General features: G+C 41.2%; 1 pseudogene; it reads right to left on the reverse strand.

The window, feature by feature from the left end:
- Positions 1–2,334: 2,334 nt before the first annotated feature.
- Positions 2,335–24,731, reverse strand: part of LOC143640307 (gamma-aminobutyric acid receptor subunit alpha-5-like) — a 67,648-nt pseudogene continuing 45,251 nt past the window's right edge.

Genomic DNA, 24,731 nt, shown 5'->3' on the forward strand with positions numbered 1-24,731 from the left:
AATTATTGAATGCAAACCAGAACAAGTTTATCCAAGGTTTTCCTGAGATGGACCTGTCGATTTCTAAGAAAGTACAGAATTAATTCTGATTATGGACTTGATATCTTCTATTTGAGGCGATATCAAAAGGGATGTTTGAATACCCTCGTTCTAAAAGTAGGGCATTATAATTTATAATTACTTTCTGAAAATTTTATTTCTTTCCCTGTTATCATTTCCCCCAAGCTTATTCTTTATTATGTTCTAATTAAAAATAACAAACCCTGAAATATCTGCAATACAAAATCAGAGACCTGAAAAGGAATATGCTCTTTTTTCACTAAATGTTTAACAGTTTAAATTTTCAGCAGCATGTAATACAGGAAGCATAATTCTAAACTGAAGCTCAGCAAGGGTTTTCTGTAATAAAAGTTAGAACATGTAAAAAAAATCACAACTTGATAAGGAAGACATCCCATCCCATCAGGACTGAAATAGTCAAGATGTACATTTGGTTGTAACTTACAGTATCTTTTCTCCAAACTGCTTTACAAAACTGCAGTTAAAGAACATGTAAGAGAAATATAACAATGACAAATGAAAACAGGAACTTCATATTGAGCTTCAGGTTTTCTGTTTTTGTGACTTTTATGTTGTAATGTAATAGAAAGCACACACACTATCCTAAAAAAATCATCACTTGTAATAGGGAAATGCTTTTTATGGGAGCACTGAAAAGCATCCTTTCTGTTAGCATATTATTTGTGAAATCCTAAAACCAGTTATCCATGAGGTGATGGAATATTTGCATATTTAAAGAACCAGGGCATGTGATCCATTTAGACAGGCCTGCTTTTATATTGTTGGTTAGTAGTCGTAACTCCATTTTTAAGAATCTGGAATTCCAAGTAAGCCATGGAAGGGGCATGCCTGTTGATACTTATTCACACAGTAAGGAGAAGGTCCAATTGTAGTACTCTGCTGAGTGTTCACAGACTGCTAAAGGAAAGTGCAGAGCTAAGACCAGCAGTCACTAGACCCACAGAAAACACAATGGAAACACGCTGCAGGAAGCCTCCATCAAATAGAGGCCTAAGGGGCACTGCATCACTGAGATGTAACAGGAGAGACTATCTGGCTGTACCTATGTGCCCTCACTATGGTCTACTCAAGTTTTCTCTCCAAGTCCTACTCCACAGAATTAGGTTGGAGCAGGGGGTAGTGGTAAGTTTTAGTTTCTTTTATTTTTTTTCCCTAAGTAATTTCATGATAGGTTTCTTGTACATTGTTTTAAGGAAATTAGTTCACTTAAATGTGAGGTTCTTTTTTTTAAAAAAAAGGATGTATGCCCAAAAGATCAGTTCATTTGTTGTTTTTTAATGAACATTGAAGATTCATATACAAAAGCTAACAGCAGTAAGTCAATCATGAAATACATACAAGGAAGTATAATGGAAAATAACTCAAGTTACAATTTCTCACCACTGAAGCACTACACGCTGATGGCAGCGGGTGGTCAATATTCTGGAGACTGTGAACATGTGGGTCAAGGCCAAGAATGTCATCAAACCTCTTTTTGTTTTAATATCTCCTTTTCTTTCTTGATCATTGTTCAGTTAGTGGAGGGGTTAAAGTGGGGTGGGAAATAAATTTCTTCCCTCCCCACAACACACACACACACAAAAAAAGAATTTTTAAGCCTAACTGCTTAGAAATTTTCCTTGGGGAAATATTTGGTAGGCTAATCTAGTATACTATATATTTCTGTTATTAAATTTCTCTGCATAAATGTTTGCCTATTCTATTTCATAATGTCAGATCATGCAGTACTTTTTCAAATTTCAGAATAGTAAGAATTATCAAAGGCAATTGATTTTTGGACATAAATGTCCACTGTTTCCCTTTTAATGAAAAATGTGCTCTCTGTGATCTTTGTCTCTTGCAATAGTTGGTCAAGTAACAATCATGGAGCATTTCCTAAAATATTTATCTGTTGGGAAAACTTGTATGAAATGACATTCGAAGTATAAAAAACATTGTTAGGTAACACTTGGAACAGTTAAAAATATACTTATCTTGTTGTAAACTATCGATGTTGAGATACTGAGCATCTGAGTGTCAGAGTCATTGCCTTCTGTTTTTCTAGAAAGTTGTTTGCTTTATTTACCAATGAGACATCTTCAAAACATCTGAAGTAACATATAGAAACATCAAGGCAATATTATTTGTACATATTATTAAACATGCAAAAGTTTCCTGAAAGTGCCCAAATATGGAGAGTCCTCTTAGCTCATCCTCTCCCTTGTACCATTTTGATGGAAGTATGGCTTCCTTGGTGTCTGGGAGTGTGGTGGCTTACTTTGGAGAGGCAGCTCCTTTAATCACAGGCTCCCTATTCAAATATGTTGCCCAGTAAACCAGGTTGAAAGTGCCAAACAAGACTGGGAATACAATTCAGGACATTTTATCAATCTTGCTGATGCTGTTGTAAGTCTTTTTGCTTTCAGAAGTCTTCTCTTCAGAAGGTTTTACAGAGACTGAAGATGCATTTGAGGTCCCAGCTGGGGTTTGTTCTTTGGGGATGTTTGGTGGGTGGGTCATCTTCCCAGTAGTAAAAACATTTGTTGACTTATGTAGTATGAGTTCACGTCCCTTTTTCTGCAAAATATAATAAAAATGTAAGGACATGCCATCAGCAGGCAATTGAGCCCTCACTTTGAAGGTCTAAAGGTATACCTTTCAAAAGATGAAGAAATATCAGTTCATCCCTAATAGACAGCAGGCCTCCTTGGAGTTCTAAGTCTAAATAGCCCAAAGAACCACCACCCAGGGAACATGTCATGAGCAAGAGTCAGTTCTGATTTTAATGTTGGACATTTATTGAAAATATAGCATAAACTGAAGACTTCTCTTACACCAGAAATTAATCATCATTTCTTTACCTTTATGTGCATCAGTCAGATGAATGTGTGTGGTTATAAAGGAATCAATAGGAGAGCTCTAGAGAATGGGTGCTTAAGAATCATTAAGAAATCTTAACCTTTAGGGTAAGATGTCTTTCACTCAATACAGTGCTTCTGAGAATCATTCATGTTGTTGTTTATTTCAGTAATTTATTCCTTTGATGGTTTGAAGGGCATTTCTTTGTATGAATATACCACTGTTTGTTTCTTATGGATGGATACCTAGAAAGTTTCTGATCTTTACTAATATAGATTCAGCAGCTGTGAATGTTTTTGCTAGCATGTTTCATTTTTCTTGGGTATAAAATTCTAGAGCAAGTAAGATCATTAATGGAGGAAAATTCAGGATAGTGATTACTTTTGGAGAGGTGGGAACAGGGTTTTCCTGCTAAGACGCATAGTGAACTTTCTGGAAGTTGATGATGTTCTGTACCTTGATATAGATCTGGAGCACATGGTTGTACGAGTTTGCCAAAATTCAGCAAAGGTAATCTTAATAATATTGTCTTTAATGCCATATGGCTTTTACTTCAAAAACAATAAAACAACAAACCAACATTGAGTTCTAGTTAATGATCTACATAATGTTGTATTTCTTTAGAAGTGTACTGTCATCTGAAATTCATTTTGAAATGCATCAACATATAAGATGGATTGATGGATGGACAGAGAGATGACAGATGGTGATGACATAAACATAGTAAAATATTAATAGTGGACAGGTGTTCTTTGTAAATATTTGTAAACATCTGTATGTTTTAAACTATGCATAATAAAATATTGTAGAATAGGTATTTTAATTACCAAAATAATGTAATCTCATTAAATAAAATCTGGAAAACAGGATAGAAAGTGAATGGAAATATATAATCCATTAAAAATAGGGGAAAGATACGGGCTAAGAGGATAAGAAAGGAGGGAGTAAGTGTAAGCAGGAAGAGCAAATGCTGCGCCAGGTGCAGCTGTAAGGAGGGAGTGGGACGGAGGGGGCCACACATCAGAAACTGGCTGTGTACCAACACGCACCATCATCTGAGCACCATACCAGTCTGCCAGAAGGAATCAATAACCTTGCCTTACTGCTTTGGATGGCTCCATCTCTGGGTGTAACCAGGGAAAGAGGCACTTGAGGAGATACAGTGGTCCCTCAGTATTATGAAGGGATTGATTCCAAGATCCGTCTCATCATTCCACAGAAATCAAAATCCAAGGATACTCAAGTCCCTTACATAAAATGGCTTAGTATCTGTTTATAACCTAAGAACAACCTCCCATATACTTCAAAACATCTCTAGTTAACTTATAATACCTAAATCAATGTAAATGCTATGTGAATAGTTTCTTTACAGTAGTTTAGGGAATAATGACAAGAAAACAGTCCACACATGTTCAATACAAATATTTTTTTTCCTCAAATATTTTAAATCAATAATGTTTGAGTCCAAGGATACCATACAAAACCCATGGATTCAGAAAGTTAAAGGCACATCAGTCATGATAATGTGTGTTTTTAATTATGAAGCATTAGCATCAGGAAGGAGCAACTACTCAAGACTCAAGAGAGTCTAGATTGTTATGGTGGACATGGAGATGTGTTCTGGAATCCCCTTCCAGAAAGAGGTTGCTGGACAGCTATGGGCAGTGTTATTTCTTTCAGGAAACACCTGAGCTTCAGAAGCTGCCTGTCTGAGTCCCATCGTTCTTGAGGAATCAGATACCTGTGATGACTAAGTCCTGGCCAAATACTTCCTCCAGAGCTTCCCAGTTATCCTAGGCTTTGCTGGATTACCCACCCAGGGGAATGTCTTCTGCTGAATCTCACTTCCTCCTCTGTGCTTTCTCAGGTCCTCACCCCTGAAAACTACTTTGCACCTAACCTTGATCTGGTGTTTGCTCCTGTAGATCCCAGCATGGGACAGAGGTGAACACAGTCTATTTTCACATCCCTTATATGTCTAAGGGCAGTTTACACAAGTAGAGAAGCACTACGCTTAATCAGTCATGGGCCTCCCCAAAAGTCTGATGATCTCACTGCACAAAGCCCTATTGGAAGGAAGGCTGGAATCCCAGTACTGTGGTCTTCTGGGGAAAAACACCTCATCTCAACATTCTACAAGACTGATGGAGGCTAGTTGATTATTTTAGAGCCCCCCTCCTTCTTCCAGGTCTCCATTCAGATCTAGATCTAGAACAGTAGGCTGGCTGAGTGTGAATGTGTCAAATGATAGTAATGGTGACACTGTTGACAACATTCAGCAACACTTCAGGTCTCTCCTTTCACCCTGGGCTTTACTTTCCTACTAGACTCACAATCATGGACCAGACAACTTCAAGTAATGCAATGGTTTCTTGATAGCTCTTCTACTTCTGACTTAGCCATCTTCACTCTGTTACCATGCAGCATGGAAGACCCAGTAAGTTGGTAAGCATTTACCTTCCAGCAACCCAGACCTAGGTGCAGGAAGCATCTTTTTCTCAGACTCCTTTCTTGTTCCTTCCCCCATTAAATATCCTCTTTGGTTCCCCTTCATCTGTAGGATCAAGTTCAAATGGTTTGGTCAAGAACCTTCACAGTCTGAGAACACCCCGTCTCTACAAATGTTTTCCTAACTCCCTACCCATTGTCCACTGCAGTCAGATCATCCCTGTTCCTCGTAACCCTCTGACACACCCACCAAACAGGTTCTATGTGGTAGAAACATCCCACACTGGGGTAAGCACACACACAGGCAGCAAGCAGGGAAAAGGAAGCCCACTATTTGCCTACTCACATAAAATACTACTTAAAAGTACAGAGACTGTTAAAATAGACCTTGTGCATACACAACAGATTTATTTGTTCTGTGCATGATATAATTAGCAGTTTATCATGTGCTGTTTAATTTTCTATCCATTTACCATACTCTCCTACTCAGGCCTTTCCTTCCCCTCTTCCGTGACAAGGCAAGTTGTGCCTAGCCTTCTTCCAACAGAGTGAGTTGAACTTGGAAGTGGCACTTCCATGAGTGACAATGGAGCACAGGAGTACACACTTGGCCTTGAAAATGAGAGAGTTAGATGGGTAAAGTCAAGTCAGACCTTTTGAGTTTTCTCAGGAAAGGAAATGTGTCAACTCCAAGAGCATACCAGGCTGTGGATGGGTCAGCAATGAGTGCCCTCAATGGAACCAGTGTCCTGGGCTGGCAGTTACTAATTTGTGGTGCATGGTAGGGAAGTCAGGACATATAACTCAAGTCTTCTATAATGCCTTCTGGGACTCCTTTCAAGCAGATTTTCCAAAGGAAAGATCGAAGCTTATTTCTAAGTCTTCCCCAATGACTCTGACCTCTTCTCTCAGTACAAAGGATTTATTTGTTCTGTGCATGATATAATTAGAAGTTTATCATGTGCTGTTTAATTTTCTATCCATGTACCATACTCTCATCTCCCAAAGGATATGATTCAGTTTAGATTCTTGTGTAACTCTTTTTCCTTCAAATGTTCCTTAAATTTGGGCACAAGTCACCTGTTAAATACTTGATGATTAGTTGTTTTGAACAGAGGAATACTTTTCATAATGCATGTGCATGTTTTAAGTGAGCCAAATTATTGTCAGTGGTACTAGGCATGATTGGCTGATGGATGCTCCCATTAGGCTGTGTGCCCTCTCTCTGGTTTGAATGCCACCCCAAAGAAGATACATTGGATGGGGAAGTGGCAAAATAACAAGCAGGAAAATAAATCAATTAAAATCTGTACAAGTCTTACCTGAAGAGGTAGGAATTATTTTTGCAAAATTAGGCATGAATATAAACAAGTCCAAACCATTTAGCTAACAACAATTTTGACTGAATAAAATTGGTGATTTGAAATATATTAGAAAAGTGATCTGCTATTTAAAAGAAAAAAATTTGTAAGGGACTTGAATATAAGGGAAGGAATCATTCTGAGGTTGAAGAAGAAGCAAGAAGGAGAAATTTCTCATCTCTTATTTAGACACAGATTCAGGTAGGCTTTCTTGGTCAAGGGAACATGAAAGAAAGGAAAAGGAAGAAATTAAAGCCAGTACCTTGATCTTGGCGGCTTCCAAGGCTTTTTTACCATCCCAGGCCCAGCCTCTCTTTGTAAAGTGTTGACTATGGCAAACTCAATCAGCGCAGAGAAGACGAATGCGTAGCACACAGCAATGAACCAGTCCATGGCGGTGGCATAGGCCACTTTGGGCAGGGAGTTCCAAGCACTGATGCTGAGTGTCGTCATGGTTAGCACAGTAGTTACCCCTGCAGGTAGAGTGGAGAATGGAAACAGATCAGCAGGGCCCTCGTCCCCTGCTACAACACTGTCAAACATGACATACAGTGACACAATTGTAACCCCAGCCTGTACCTGCCTCTGTCTAGATGTGTTCATAATGTTTCATGCATTCAGTGCATTTTAAATATCACTTACTCAACATGTTTCTTTGCTCTAGAAAACAAACTGAGGAGGGCAGGGATTTTGGTCTGATATCTACATAGCTGTGTCTGCTTTTGCTTGGACCAAGCCAAGCAAATCATTGGTGCTCAATGAGGACATTTTAAGTGAATGGTGTGTCCTTGTGGCATTAGAGCAATTTCCATTTGAAAAATGGCAATTATGTTCACACAGCATTTAGCAAAGTGCATCACAAAGACTTGTTATGTGTTTTATAAGTAGTTGGTACAAGGCAAATTGATAAGTTGGACTTTCTTTCCTTTGGATTAACCCAACCTGCAAAGTGCAACTGGAACACTGTATCAGTCTGAGTATGTCATTCCCTCAAAGAAGGAAAAACATCCCCTCAAGCTGTTGTGCAAGGCACCTGCAGCCTCTAGGGAAATGTTATAGTGACCATACAACAAGGCTAAATTCCTTAGGGGAAAGCATTCCTTTAGAACTGCAAAATTATGGGTCACCCTTTGGAATGGAGTCGTGATCTCCATTTTGCAGGAGAAATCCTGAAGATATAAAGGCACTTAGCAATGTGCCCACATTCTCCAGCTGGTAAAGGAGACATCCCATCTTTGGAGCCAGGCCTAAAGCTTCAGTTTGTGTGCTTTCTACATGCTAACCCTGCCTTCCTTTCCAAAAAAGTTTTTTTTTTTCCTGAATGGGTGTGTAACAGTGTTTGGGATGTGGGTATAAACATACTTGCTGTGAGTCAAACAGTGAATCCCTTAAACTTCATATAATTAAGCCCTAACCTCTAGGAACTGAAAATTTGATCCTATTTGGTAATATGGTCTCTATAGAAATAATCAAGTTAAAATAAGGCCATTAGTTTGGGCCTAGGTCCAATATGACTGGTGTTCATTACAAGGGGGAAAATTGGGGGCTGGGGTTGTAGCTCCGTGGTAGAGCACTTGCCTACCATGCTCAAAGCCCTGGTTCCATCTCCAGTACCCTCCCTCACCATAAAAGAGGAAATGTGGAGACAAATAAGCACATGCTATAAACACTAGAGTTGTGCTACCACAAGCCACAGAGCTACCAGAAGCCAAGGACAGAGGCTGGAAACAGATTCCCCCTCACAGTCTTCAGGAGGAACCAACCCTACCAACATCTTTATCTTGGACATCCAGCCTTAAGAACTGTGAGACAAGAAAGCTCTGTTGCTGAAAACACCGAGTCTGTGGAACTTTGTTATGGAAGCCACAGGAAACCAATATAGTACCAAGGTAACATAATATTGCTGGTGGTCAGAGTAGTTATCTGTTTTCAGACCAAGTAATTCCTTAAAGATATTTATGTATATTCTTTGAACATAAATCTCTGCATGGAATTAATGCTTAATGAGACATCATTAGACATCTTTGACTTTTCTTAGGAATCAAATAATCACTGTGCTTGGAGGAGGAATTCTGTGCCAGCCCCTTAAATCTTCTCAGGTTGTTTAACATCTTAACATGCATTGGGAATCTCCAAGAGGAAACAGACTCTACCAGGCTTGGTCCCCAGCCCATAGTGCTATTGGAAGTGGTGGAAATTTTAGGATGTAGAGACTGGTGGGAGGTCTTCCAGCATTAGAGGCATCTGGGAAGCAGATACTGAGATCCTAGCACATTTCCCTCTCTCTTTCATTCTCTATCTCATATTCTGATCATGAGGTGAATGTTACACACTTCTGCTATGATGAGCTGCCTCATGGAAGGCCCCAAAAGCAACAGGGTCAATTTACCATGGACTCCAGAACTCAGAATCAAAATGAACCTTCCCTTCTTTTAAGTTAATTTTTATCTCAGGTATTTTGTTGCCATAGTAAAAATCTGACTTACAGTGAATTTTAAGGTGAGAGTCAGAGACGTTCAACTATGTCCACTGTGCCAAGATACCTACTGAGCTACATCTTTCTGTACTAAAAGTCTTAGGAATATAAAATTATGTTGTTCTAGAATCTTATTATATTCAAGCATCCCTCAGGAGATTGGTTCAAGGACCTGCTCAGATTCCAAAACCTAAGGATGCTTACGTTTCTTATATAAAATGTCAGAGTATTTGCATAGAATCTGTATGTATCTTCCTATGTACTATAAACCACCTCTATATAACTTATAATACCTTATACAATGTAAATGCTATGTAATAGTTGTTATGCTACATTTTTAGGGAATAATGACAAGAAAATTTTATGTTCAGTAAAGTCGCAACCATTTTTCAAATATTTTCCATCTGTAGTTGGTTGAATCAAGGAGATGGAATTTTTGAATAAAGAGGGTTGATTGTAAGTGTGTGTGTGTGTGTGTGTGTGTGTGTGTATTTAATTTGTCACTATCATATTGGATATATAAACTGCCACATGGTGGTTAATTTTAAAGTAGTATTTACACTTCAAATGAAATGCCTGATAACTTACAAAGCAGTACTTTATGAGCACTGTAAAAATACTACAGCAAAATCTCACCTAAGAGAGATATATGCAGGCAATTTCCAACCTTAAAAAGTACTATCAATGAAAGGCTTTCCAAAATGGGAATAATTATCAAAAAAACTACGTATTTTTCTCTAAACTATCATTCATAGAGAAATCCTAAATCCTAATGCTTAACCTTAAATTCTGAATTAATTGGTCAATTTGTTTCCCAGATCACAGAATGGACAAGCAGCACTCGATGTCTGATGGATGAGTTAGCCAGCTTTCCCTTATTGTAACAAAATACCTTAGGTAATCAACTTAAAAAAAAGGAAAGGTTTTGGGCTGGGATTGTGGTGCAGAGGTAGAGTGCTCGCCTAATACGTGCGAGGCCCTGGGTTCGATTCCCAGCACCATATAAAAATAAAATAAATGTATTGTGACCAACTACAATGAAAAAATAGATATTAAAAAAAATAGGAAAGGTTTATCCTGGATCACAGTTTTGAAGGTTTCAGTCCAGAGTTGCTTTTGAGCCTGTGGTGAGGTAGCGCATCATGTAAGAAGTATATGGTGGAGCAAAGTCGCTCACTTATGGTGGCCAGGAAGCAAAAGAGAGAAAAGGAAGAGACCACTGCCCCACAATTTCCTTTGTGGACACAGCTCCCTCCCATTACCTAACTTACCCTGTCTCACAGGCCCCACCTCCTAAAGGTTCTACTACTACCCAACAGTGTCACAGGCTAGAGACCAAGTCCTTAGCACGGGCCTCTGAGGAACAATTGAGTCCCAAATTACAGCAGTGGCAGTGCTTCTGTTACACTGAAGGTGGTTAGACCAGTCACAGAACACTGATGTCCAAGCCAGGTTGAGGGACACTCACCAAAAACTGTCCTGGCTGGGATGGACTCTCTGTTTAGCCAAAAGGATACCTGGGATAAGATCACTGTCATTATGCAGGGAAGATAGGTCTGGATGACAAAGTACCCAATCTTCCTCTTCAGGTGGAAATGGGCCGTCATGATTGTGTATTCACCTGCAAACAAGCAAATTGATGCACATCAGGCCTAGCTGGTTCCAGCTCTAGTCAGGGCAGTCCAGGCCCCTCCCTCTATCCCTACTTCATCTTGGACAAGGGTTTATTTGTATTATTTTGGTTAATGAGAGGACAGAGGAGGATGTATAAATTTCTTGAAAGTCCTTTTATAAGTCCTTACTTATAAAGCAAGTCCTTTATAAGTAAGTCTTTTGACCCTCAGCCTTTGAATAGCCTTTGCTGATGGAGGCTTTTCCTAGGGAAAATCAGATTTGTGTGTTTTACTAATCCCTGGTCACAATCTGTGCCATGTTCTGACCCGTCCCCTCGCCTGCTACTGCAATCAGGATTTCAGGATTTAACCTTTGTTGAAATAGCTCGGGGTATCTCAGAGCCCTGTTGTGGGTGTACAGATTCTTCCGATTTCGCAGCTGAGGAAACTCCAGGAAGGTGGACTGACCACCATCCCCCAAGGGCTCTGTGCTTGCCCAGGCTGGTTAGAGGGTAACCAGCAGCTCAGAAGACCTCACTTCCTGACAGCTACTCTCTTCGACTGTCCACCAGAGTGTCCTCTGTTCTTTGAAGTCAGGAACATTTCCTTGGGGATGTCCCAGAACCTTCTCTGGATTTGCCTGGCTGTGTGGGAGGCAAGAGGGGACCTCCCACTCTTTGCAGAGAATGATGCTGTCCTGATGGTTAACTGGTAAGGAGCTGAGGTGGGTGGGCTGCCGGTCAGAGGGAAAGTGAGGCCTACAGGGCCAGAATCTTGTTGCCACTTGAATGTGCATCTCCCTGGAGAGATGGGAAGGATGCTTTGAAAGTGTATGCTGAGCTAACCTGATCTAAGGATGACACTTCTTTGGTTGAATTGCAAGGAGTCTATAGTATGGCTTGGGAGCTGGGCTACTCTGTGGACAGGAAGAGGGCAGGCTTGGAGGCTCCACTAACCCAGACCCTGGGTAAGGTATCTCCTATGAGAGGAGTGGTCTGCTGGTGGCATGTGTAATGGGCAGGATGTTGGGAGGTTGGAGGCTGATGCCAGGGCCAGTACTTACTGTGGGCTGAGTTATGTGGATGCTCCCAATTGCTTTTACTTACGATGTCAAGAGATGAAGGAATCATAAAGGCAACATGTGGTAAAAATCTGCCCTCTTATAGACAGGGAGTCAAATTCTCAGCAATGTCTGAGACATACTGCAGTGATGGGACACACTTTCCCCATAATCCCAGGGCAGGCGAGAGCAGACGAGAGGGGCTGAGTGGGCTCCAACATGGAAGAAGGAAACAGGGATAAACTGAAGGGTTAAGGGATAGGTTTAGTGGAAGGACTGGATCATTAACAATGATCCAGATTTTCCTTTTCTTAATACTTAAAGAACATGTGAAGTACAATTCTACTTCTGTACACTAAGGTTTTGAATCACTCTTGTACTTTTAATAATTTTTGTTGTTTTCAATTTATTTTTGAGTTGGAGGTAGTAAAATCAGGTGACACTTAAACAGATGCTCTTTGGAGAATGCAAAAGGGGGCGGAAGCCTCAATTATCAATTTTTAAAGAGCTACATGAAGCAAACCCAAATGGTATCATCCTGTGTTGACACCACAGTTCCAAACTTCTGCCATACCACCTTTTCACTCATTTTCATAAAATCTGACCATTTCTGTTTCCTTGCCCTTTTTCATGGTAACAATTGGTGAAGCTATCCTGCCAGGCTCTCCTCTATCCCTCAATGATGCCATGCACAGGGTCCATCAGTTGGCCAGGACCTGACCCTATGCAAGTGCACGTAGAGGAGGCAGACACAGACCTAAATGCCCAGTGTACTGCCTGCTAGTTACAAAGGCGAGTGTTGCAGACACACAGACACATGGTGATGTTGACAGGGCTCCCCTGGGCACATACTCTGAGACTTAGAACTCATTTGTACTTAGGACTTATTCCATCCTTTGGGCTTTTTTCCCTCTGCTATATGGGGACTCTCTGTACCCCCTAAGTCCTCTGTCCCACCCACAACAGCCTTGTGACTGCTAGAGTCTGACCTGCTCTCAGGAGATGTTTGACCACACAACTTCAAGGCCCCAAAGATCAACTGCATGATGTTCCTTTGCCCTCCCCACTCACTTTAAATCAGGTGAATTCAGGTTTGGACTCCCCCTGCAGGTTCAGGGCAGCCCCCACAGCTGGGATTGACAGCATCTGCTCCCTTCTCAGTACCAACTCAGCTATTCCTTTTATGCTGCTTGGTTATTTTTTCCCCAGATTCAACCCCAGGGAGATCTTCTCTGAAATGTTCAGAGCAGAGACAGGAAAACAGGTAACAAGAGTATTTGTAAGAAGTTCTTTCCCTTTTCTGAAGAGACTGCACCTCACTGTTCAGGCAGGGGGTGTTATATAAGCAGGTCCACTCACCCGCAGGCAGGGCTTGCTTACACCGTGGCAAATGTACTACAGATTAATGCCTCACATGCTCCTTAATTCCCCGGATGCTGCAGCTGGTGCCTCTGTGTGTGTGTAGTTGCAGGGAGGGGTCCGTCCAGGAGCCCTTCTTTCAGCCAGCACTCATGTCAGCTATGCTGCCAAGGATAGTGCTGCTGGCCAGGGCATGATGTGCATGGTCCATGTCCCCCCTCTTGTGGGGCCCCCACAGAATGGGACACAGAACCCTGAGCTTCCAGAGGGTGTGGTGTTCTGCAGGTCCTGGCTGCACAGCCCTCAAGGGCTCTCACCTGTGCTGGTGCTGATGTTCTCAGTGCCCACTGTCTGCCCCATCAGGTGGTACTGGTTCAGTCTGGAGCCATCTTCTGCCACCACCACAGACTTGGTGGAGCCATTGGTCCAGACATACACAACCTCAGAATTAGGATATGCATCTATGGGGCGGAGGACAGAAAGTGTTATAAACATGAAATCATTCCCAGCCTGGAAAATATAAAGAGGTTGAGAAGCAAGAGAGAGAAATGATGGGGACGTTTGAAAGTTAATGCTGAATGACCTAAAAAGTGCAGGGTGGTCAGAATAGGGCCACTGAAGCTCAGGTCCTTCCCACTTTTGAAATGCAAAAGGCCTGGGTGTTCAGAAGCCAGTGCCCTCTGCTTCTTAGTATGTGTTTTCTCTTTTAATGAAGCAGCGATAATATCAGCTCTGAGATCAGATTACCTGTATCTTCTCCAGATCTGTGACCTTGAAAACTCACTCATCCTGTGCCTCAGTCTTTTCATTGATAGAATGAGCTAATAAGAGCACCTACTTCTTAGGGTTCCGGTATGATTGTGTGATCTACATAGTGACATATATGTGTGGCACACTGATGACTTTTGCTACTCTAAACCTTTCTCTCTGCAACAGGCATGTGCTATCAACACTGTCCTCAGGAGAAGGGTAGAAGGATAGACAGGACCAGGTGCCCCCATAAATGTTACCTTACATGGCATGGGCACTGTGCAGATGGAAAGGTGGTGCTGTATCTTAAAATCAGGAGATTATCCTGGATTATCCCAATGAGCCCAATCTTACCACAAAACAGAGAACTTTCTCCAGCTGGAGCCAGATGAAGAGATTTAAAGCATGAAAAAATGTACTCAACTGGCCATTACTGACTTTGAAGATGGAGGAACGCAGTCCCAGGGAAAGAGAACTCAAGGTGCAAAGGTCCAGGGGCAGCAGCATGCCTGAGATGCCTGAGGCAAAACAGAGCATACCTAGAAGAGGGCAGACGGAAGGCCAGATAAAACAGAGCTTTGAGGCATTTGACTTTTCCTCTGAGCCAGGAAGACTCTGGAGAGGAGAGTTAAGCCAATTAAGTGACCTATTCAAATTAATGCAATAAAAGGACCACTCATATGAGTGAGTCAGGAGAGCAGAATGCAGGTGGAAAAGGGACAGAAATGGGAGAGTAAAATTAAAAACAATCCAGGTGAGAGGCAATGATGGTAATAAATAAAGAGGAAAATAGAAAATACTTTTCTAAAACATGCTCATGTAAGAAACATGATGTGAGCTTTGAGAGGAAGTGTGTAGTTATTTGCACTGAGTAGAATGGCGAGAACCTGGAGGGCACTGACCTCTAATGAAAGAGCAGTATAATGTGTTGGAAGAAAGAGAACTGTAACATGTGGAGCTGAGGGATGCTGATGTGTGTGGGGTGGGAGCACACAAGCCCCGAGTTCATAACAATGGTCTCATTGTGATGCCACCTGAGGCACTGGGCTGGGAGGCCACCCAGGGAATGCTGATGAATAAAAGAAGAGGATGAGGCACAGTTTCCCAGTGTGCTGCAGGGTCTAGAGATTAAGGAGATGAGGAAAGCAGAGTTGCAAGTGGCCACCATAGCTGGGGGGCACAACAAATGTGTTGTCACATGGGCTGCACGTGATAGCCAAGGGGTGGCCAGAGAATCCAGCAGGGTCATCTAGGCAAAAGTAGGTGTGAAAGAGCCTGTGTATTCCAGTGGTCTCTTCAGGACCCTTCAGGTGAACTGGTACACCTGCCTCAGTCTAGCCCCAGAATCTGCATAGATGCCATGTGGAGCCATGACACCTTCAGAACAAGGCTGTGTGCTTTCACTCCCAGCTCCTCCAACAGGGCATGACACTAACTCCTGACTGAACAAAGCCAAGCACTGTCATACAAAAAAAAATACAAATGCTTCTGGATCTGGAGGATATGTTAGAGACACAGGCTACAAGGACAGTCTCCGTCAGTAGGACACATGTTCTGGGATCCCCCAGCAGCTGTGGCAGCTGAAAGTACCTACAATAGCCATTCTTAGTTCTTACATGCCACACCATGTCCTGTCAGAGATTTCAAAAGAGAGAAGCCAGAGGAATGATGGAGATTATGCTCAAAGTGTGGAAGCTTCTTTGCTAATACACATTACTACCCAAATTCTTATTCTATGTGCAAACAAGTATTCATAATAGTCAAAAATTATAAAACAAGCATGTATATGGCAAACACAGAGCCATCCCATGCACAGCTCACCAATATAGCTCACCATCCTGCTTTCCCAAGGAAGTATTCCAAATTTTATGTTTCTAGAAGCATTTATATTCTGGGCAGGGATTTACCCTTATCTTTTCTATAAAATCTGTGTTTTTATGCCCATTTGATTAGTATCTTTTCATTATAGAGTTTGATACACATACTTTTGGATATATGCATCACAAATATCTGCTCTAAATATGTAGCTCTTTCACCTTGTTCATGGCATTATTTAGGGGGAAGATAAATATTAATTTTAATGTAATCAAATCCATCATGTTTTAAGTTAAAGTTTGCTTTCAGAATCTCTTTCCAAAAGCCCTCCCCATTGCTCTCTCATATACAACACTTGAATTATACAAGGTTTAATATGTTGCCTTTTACACACGGCCTTAATTATCTGTATTTAAGTATCAGATACCATTTCCCCATGTGCATTTCAGTGTGACCACACTATCATTAGCTTGTCGTCCCCCTTCCCTCACTTGAAGTACCTGCTCTGGCAGGTAAGGCTGCATATATCAGGAGCCTGCTTTCTCCTCCCCTGATTCTCTTTCCACTTCCTTTTTCTGTCCCTGTTTCAAAATATTGCAATCATTCATATGTCAGGAGAACATCCAGAGGTAGGAGGGTAAGGCCCCACCCTTCCTTCCTCAGGGGATCCTGGATGTTCTTCGCCCTTGTCCATCCACATACATGATAGAATCAGCTTGTTAGGATTTATTTGAAAACAAAATCCTCAGGAGATCTGTACTGGAAACCAGTAGATCTAGAATTTAGGTTATAGTTTGGGGAAACAAGATGTCCCACCTGGAGTCTTTTCCATTATGGCATGATGTGTCCACTCATGAGTTTACATCATCTATACTGAAATATCTTTCAGTAAATTCATATCATGTCCTACACAATCACCTTGCACATCTTTTGATAGATTCCCCCCACCTTGTGATATGCAACACTCTTTTTTCATAATCAACATATCCTGTCTGAAAATGATGGCCATGTGGGGGGGGGCAACTTACAAGTTTGCTGGGCTGGGGGCGTGAGAACTAATGATAGGATCCTAATGTTGATATGCACATTAGTAAGATCTATACAGAAGTAAATATAATAGCTATTTATTTATTTAATAATTGATGAAACACCCTGGAAAGCATCCTTAGATCTTTTTAAGTGCATGTTGGGTAGTGTTCTTGTCAACCTTTTTCTAAAATTAGCATGACCTTCTGTTTTCAAGTTTTAGGTAATATAGAAAGGTGTTTTCACATGGACAACATTGGAGTTCTCCTAATGAAAATTTTTCCATTGTAATTTTCTTGTCTCCTGGGAAGATGTGCATTTCAGGGTGATGAATGTGTGTGGGGGGTAATGCTGCTCTCCCCCTTGGCACGTGGCTTTCTAAATGTCCAGTCACAGGCACCGTTGGGCATTTTCTGCAACTCCAATGGTTCCCTGGGTTCCACATAAATGACAACGAGTTTTCTTTTGCCTATTATGTAAATGTTGCAGAACCTTGAATAATGCAGGCCTGTGGATACTCAGACATGGATTTGAGCAAAGCAGTCTGGCTGGATTCTGTCCAGGCTGTAAGTATGGATTGGATAGAAGAGGCTAATGAAGCAGTGTCCTCTGGGTAGGGAAAAAGCCCTGCTTCCTGCTGTCTCCAGACTAGCTCAGGCTGGTCCTGAACCTGTTATCCTGTGCACCTGTTCTGTATCTTCTCCTCAGCTCATCTGCCTCATACCAGAGAAATCTCCTACACTGCAGCTGGCCTTCTACAGAGGCCTGAGTCATAACTGTAAGCTTCATTAACCACCCCTTCTTTCCATTTCCGTATCCACAGGAGACTGGGAGTTTGTTCCCTGGAGAGAAGTATGGTAGATCCCCACATATCTTCGAAGATGTAAATGGGTTGGGAAACATGAATCCCAAAGCTCATGAAAGGAGCTCAAAGCTTGGGAAAGTAAGTTTTGATACAAAACAGTTCTGAGACTTAGCTAAGATTATAGAAATTCATCTAAAGAGAGCCCAGAACACAGAAAATATTGTTTTTCTCATAGGTGACTACTTGATGCCAAGACTTCTAAGAGAGAAAAGGAAAAGGAGTGAGGACTAGGATGAGATGCTAGGGAGACAGGCAATGCCTGGGACACAGAGTGCTCTGGAGAAAGGTGAGATCCAGGGACACAGATGGCTCCTAATTAGGAAGCAAGGGTGCTGATGGGAATCATTGCATCTCAGAGGTACAGAGGTGGGAGTGGTGGCTGGGACAGTCTTGGCCTGGTAGGGCCACTGACTCCCTATCCCATCTGCCCTCCTGAATGTAGAGCTGCTCATCATTTCCACTGTAGACCTGGGGTGGCACATAGCTTCGCATGGCTCCTCCTCAGGCTCGAGGCTAAGCAGCATGTTGGCCAGGGAGTGCACTGCCAGCAGGGAGGGCTGAGGGATCACTGGCCCAGGTGGAGGCCCCTGTATGTTACTTGGAGCTTGCTAGGCATGAGTCTTTCCATTGTTGTGGGGTGGGCAGAAGATTAAATTAACAATATGTACCTTCCAGTCAAGATCCAATAAAATAGCAATTGTAAGTAGATAAAAGTCATTTGAAAGCACAGCAGACACTATCTACAACACATTATAATAATTCACATTGCTTTCACATTGCTATTTTTTATAATAATCCATTGCTTTCTTAAATATTAAAAGCTCTTTCGATGTGGATGATGTTAATACCATTAATAATACCAACAGCAAGAGGCACTGTGGCCTCCGGCATGTCTGGCAATGTCAGCACAGAATCCTGAGTTTCACTCTCATCAAATTAAGGGTGGAAATAAATGACCACTCATGTCCATTGCAGCTCAGATGTTTAGCAACCAACACTAAACTCTTCTCTTTGGGTCAGCAATGTGGCATTCAATCTTTCAGCTGGGACAACAGTAAAGGAGGCAATCAGGTTTACTGTGCTATCATTTTTCATGATTTAGAGTCCTGGAAAACAACACTCACCTCCTCTGACCATACATCAGCAGGGCTGTGCAAGAAGGCTTGAAACACATTCACCCACAACTGACTGGGGAATTCATCATCACTGCCCTCAAAAACTTTCCCCTCTGGTTGACACTTTCTGACCTCTTCTAGCATAGAAAATCTCTAGTAGAAGGTAGTGATGGCACAATCGACTGCTTACATAGAAGGCCTTTCATAAGTCATGTGTTTTTGTTTAACTATTAATGAAATAAGAAATTATGATTCTGACATTCACTATCAGAATGAACTTGGACAACCTGTTTGAGTTCTAAGCCTCTTATTTTCCCACCTGTAGTTTTTGCAAAAATAACACCCATCTCCTAAGGGTTGTAGTGAGAACAAAGTGTATACAAGAATATTAAGTATTTAGAATATGCCCATCACACTGTAGATGCTTAATAAATAATAGCCACAGTGAGTATAACCATATGTCAAGAAGGATTTTTACTTGGTGTCTAACCCAGACTAAAGAAAAGAGTTTTCTATTTGAATTTTCTCCTCCCTTATTCCCTCCCTCCCACCTTCCTTATTTGTGTTGTGGATTGAATCCATAGGCCTCATACATGGTAAGCACTCACTCCACCTCTAAGCCTCCAGCCCTGAACTGAATTCTGATTGTCAGCAGATCTAATTTTTGAGGAAAATAGTCAGTCTTATTTGACAGACTGGGCAGGGACATCTAGGAACTACTAACAGCCTCGCAAAAGGTCTGTGTTGTTCTGCATTAATTACATATGATGTTAGAGAAATGCAGATTAGAATGCCACAGGTATTCTAATTCTTTGTGATCTGAAAATGTACAGCATTTGAGTTCTCTGAAGCCTATGTCTCTAGCTTCCTCTCTCTTCTAAAACCAGGGTGGGAATAAGCATAGCAACTACCTAACAAGACCGTGTCACACATTACCTGTATGACTGTAGTCTCCTGGGTTGGAAACTAAATCCATAACTGACATTGTGGCTTGCATAACATAGAGAAGAAAAGTTTGCAAAATATGAATATATTTAGATGTGGCATCTCGAAGAGTCTACCAGAGGCCCAATAATCTTGCTTTAAATTTAAGAGATAAAATAAATCAAGAGTGTATTGCACACCCTTTGCCTTATCCAGAACCAGTTAAAAGGTAAGTGAGCAATCAGCAGATGGGATGAACAGATAACACATCTGCCTTATTACCAACAATGCCACCACTGTAGATCATGAAGCACTTCACCAGCTCATAGTTAAGTCCTTGCAAAATTACGCAGGGTCTGAGAGAACAGGATAAAGAAACTATGTTCTCTGTGTTTTTGGACTTTTAGTAGAAATAGATCAGGGAAGAAGGACTGTCACCTTCCCAGCAGAAAGATGCTCTGCCTCAATGACAGGAGTAAGAAGCACCGAAGGAGGATGGGAGTCCTCAGAGAAAATCTCTTACATAATTTTCTCACTTTCATGAACCACTTCACTTTTTTATCTTCAAACCAGCAGCTTCTCCCAATTACGACAGCTTTCACGTCACCTTGTCTTAAAATCACAGTGCTATCTTTGAATCATGCCCCTCTCTCATCCTACATATTCTCTTTTCATATCTGGCCAACAACTCCTCTCAGGTCTTATCTCTTCTACCTGCTTCTTGGGAATTTCTAGCTCTTGATGTCACCTCCAGGAAGAGTCAAATCAGCATGTGGTTCCTTTGTTCGATACGCATCACCCACTCTGCCTGCTACTTTTAGAAATACTTTTGTATTTATGGTCTTTCCTGTTTAGCTTGTAATGCCATTCTGCCAGTTCCCCAAAGGAGGCTTCCCTTCTTGTTAAAATGTATTTTTAATTGACAAATAAAAATTGTGCAAATTTATGGGGTACAAAGTGATGATTCGAGCTATGTATATAGTGCAGAAAGATTCTGTCAACATAGTTAATATATAACTATTACCTCACTAACTCATCATTTTTTATGTGTGTGGTGAGAACATTAGCAGTCAATTTTATCAGCTTTGAAATACACATTATTATCAACTGTGGTCAGCATTCTGTTTAATAGACAACAAATTCTATTCCTGTGGTCTACTGAAATTTTGTACTCTGACACCAACATCTTCCTTGTGCCCATCCTTTTCTACCCACACCCAACCTCTTGGAACAATCCAATCTCTTTGTTTCTATGAGAATCCCAAAACAAGCAAGATCATACAGAATTCATCCTTCTGTGACTTGCTTATTTCAGAGGAGGTTTCTCATTTCATTCTAGACCTGGACTAACAGACCAGGGGTTTTCTGTGTTTTGCCCTTATTTCCATTATATCTCTTTCTATTCAACTTCTACCAGGTTCATTTCAGATCCCCATGGTGAGCTATCTTTTATGTGAATCTCAGATGGCTTTAGGTTTCACAAAGATATTTAATCCAATGATCCACATGTGTCCATCAGCTCCTCAGGAGAAGCTCATGGCTGATACTTGTGTGTTCCTCCTTGCACCAAGCAGAGTGTCGAATGCTTTCCATGCTTGCTACAGATCCAATGTTTGTGTCCCCCAGAAATTATATTGAAATGGAATCCTAAATATGATAGTATTAGGAGGTGGGCCTTCACAAGATCATCAGCACATGTGGGTGGAACCCTCCAAATGGGATTAGTGACCTTATAAAACAGATTCTCTTGCTCCTTCTACCATCTGGCGTAAAAGTGAAAAGACAGTCCTCTATGGAGAGGAAGCAGGCCCTTAACAGTCAACAAATCTGTCATCAACTTGACCTTGGACTCTCCAGACTCCAGAATTGTGAAGAATAAATTTACATTGCTTATAAGTAGCCTAATTTATGATATTCTATTTTAGCATCCAAACAGACTAAGACATATTTTTCATCACCAAAAATTGCTCTCAAGTTGCTTGCCCTGAACACAATTACCATTAAATCTAGGCATCACAGTGACTTGAACTTATTTAACCAAAGGACATAGTACCACCACAGTAGGAAAAAGCAAAACAAACAAACAAAAAACCTTCAACTTTTCAGTGTTCTGTTTCTGATCAAATCAAAGCATAATTTTCCTATACTGAGAGTGGTATAATTTTAAATTATACAACTAGTTTTCCTTGGGAGATGTGGACCACTGATCTTCCTCCTGAGATGTGAATAAGTAATTTCCTACAAAAATGCCTTCGGAATCTTTAGTAGGTCTTTTGTCACAAGCAATGATGTCCATAGTCACCCCGTGTAAGCAAGTGATTTAAATATATCTTGGTGACAATGCCCTTCTATTATATCATTCCCCCAAATATATATATATATGCTAATCTGTCTTTAGCATTTGAAGACCATAGTTTGAAAAAAGACCAATTATTTCCATCTCACTTTACTTTTGGTTCATCACTCATACTTATCTCTCTTAAATTCAAAAGTCCCTTTGAAATGACAAAGTACTATAAATAAAACTCTTGGAGTCAAAAAAAGGCTCCACTTCCAGGAATGGCAAAGTGGCTGCTATGAGGTAACAACCATTAAGTCTGGACACTAATAAAAAAAATTACCCCCTGAAGGATCTGGAGAGAGAACAAGTACAGGAAGAAACTAAAGGGTGACACATGGAAGAAGCAATGGCTTTTCCCTTAAAAGGCTGTGTGTCAGTACTGTGAGGTGGCTAAGCTTCAGACAGGATTCTCAGTCTTGTCGGTGTGAAGAAGAGTCTGTAGTCGCCAAGGCAATGCAGCTGGAAGGTGAGGCATCAAATCCTTGAAATTAAAAGATCCATGGGGAGGAAGCCCCAAGTGTGATATATATACTGATGTACAAAATCTGCACCCAAATTTCTGTCTTACCCCCACACTAGGTATTTGCATGCATGAAGCATGGTCCCACCAGCCCAACAAAGGTCAAAGAAATACCTGACATGTCAGCTGCTGCCTGCCAGGGAAAGGCAGTCTGGAGTTTGAACTCAGCCAAGTTAACTGGTTTTATATATAGAAGTATGATTATAAATAGAAGTGTAAGTGTAAATAGAAGTGGAATATATAATTAAAACTCTATAGATTTAACAGAATCCAGAGTCCTTATAAAATAACCAAGTAGAGCATGCATCCAACATCCAGGTTTTCAATCCTTCCCTAGCGACAGGAACCTCACTTCACCTCATACAGTTGATGAGGGAATTGGCAGAGTTAGAACATCTAGACACCAACAACTGGGAACAAGGAAAAGGAGTAGGATGAGGCCCTACTTGGACTTTCAGTCACCACAGTCCTATACCCTTCCCAGGCTCAGCTCAGTATAAGTGGATGCAAAACACCACTCCCAGATTCTTCCTAGGGAGGGAGAGGCAGATCATGGATCCAGCATCCCAACTTTCTGGGTGCTACACAGAGGTCTGGCTTCCCATGGTGCCTGCCTTTGAGCACTGAGGGGACTCAGCATCACCCAGTCACCTAAGAGCCAGTGAGAACAGAGATGGCAACTGGTCTCACAGCCCATGCCACTGGTTCAGCACACAGCAAACAGGGAGAAACCCCTAGATCTCAGCTGCTCTCTGGAAAAGAAAATAGTTGGATGAAGCATCCAATAATCCAGCTTTTCTGAGATGCCTGAGGTAAAGGTTTCAGTCTTGTTTGTTTCTGAGTGCTAATGGGACCCAGCATACTCGACGTCTTGCGGCTGTTTAAATAACAACAAAAAGACGTAGATTGGATGAGACTGAGATCTCCAGAGCATCTTGCCAGAAGGACTGGTGAAGGTCTTCTCCTGAATGTAGTCAGCTCAGGAAGACTGGGAAACCCCCTCCCCCTTAGCCCATGTGTTAAAGGCTTGTCTCAAGGGTGGGACTATTGGGAGGTGGTAGAGCCCTTGGGAGATGGAACTTGTAGGAGGTCTTTATTTCTCTGGAATACAAACTCAAAGGGGACTATGGAGCCCAAAGACTTCCTTTTTTTCTTGCTCTCTGACTTATGATATAGGTGGCCATATTTTCACTTTAAAGACAAGGAAACTAGTGTGGCAAGGACAAAGCACTCTCTAGTCTTCTCTGATGGCACCATACTGTGCTCATACACAACCTACATTCTTCTGAATGAATGTGGAATTGATCTCAAAAGTATATCCACGGTTATTACTTGTGAAAATAACTTACAGCTGCCAAATTTCAGAGGGCAAGCATGGGTATCCATCGGGAAGTCTTCAAGTTGCATGGGGCACTCAGCAGAGATAGTCAAGCTGAAAAAAAAAAGACATCAGACCTTTAAATGACTCACTGTCTACTGAGCAGCTACTTTGTCCCAGAAAGCCATATCAAATACTAACTTTATCAAATACCTTTTGTGATACTGTTTAAAATGTCTTCACTAAAGTACCTAAATTTGCGTAGTAGATGAGTATCATTCAGAAATAAGGCTTAGAATGAAATCCACTCAGCTTGGTGTGTATGTTTCTCCCCTCCCATCTCTATACATAACTGCTTGTAAGACAACTAAAGATGCACTTAAAAGTATTTACTCTTTATTTCCCATCCCTTATTCATCATTATCTAAAAAGGTTACCTTGATGAGGCTGAAAATACACACATTATCTAAAATAGCTCAGAGCTCAAAATGTAAATGTAGATAAATGCACACAGTTTTAACCAGAACCTGGCTATACTCATTGTTTAATAGATTGATATGAAACCGTACAGTAGGTATATGTATGTTGCAATAGGAATGCTCTGGTAAAACTGAACTTGCTTTTTAATTAAAGCCTAGTTTTCCAGATAATAATACCAACAACCACAACTGCCATCACCAATAACAACAGTGATAATAATGACAGTGGGCCTGTTTGTGCCCAGAACTGTTTTGAATGCTTTACCTACATTCACTCATGAAATCATAGCAGCATGATGAGATCCCTTACTATTATTATGTCAGTTCATGGAGGAGGAAATT

The sequence above is a fragment of the Callospermophilus lateralis genome, unplaced genomic scaffold (genome assembly GCF_048772815.1).
Source record: "Callospermophilus lateralis isolate mCalLat2 unplaced genomic scaffold, mCalLat2.hap1 Scaffold_177, whole genome shotgun sequence".
Classification (NCBI taxonomy): Eukaryota; Metazoa; Chordata; class Mammalia; order Rodentia; family Sciuridae; genus Callospermophilus; species Callospermophilus lateralis.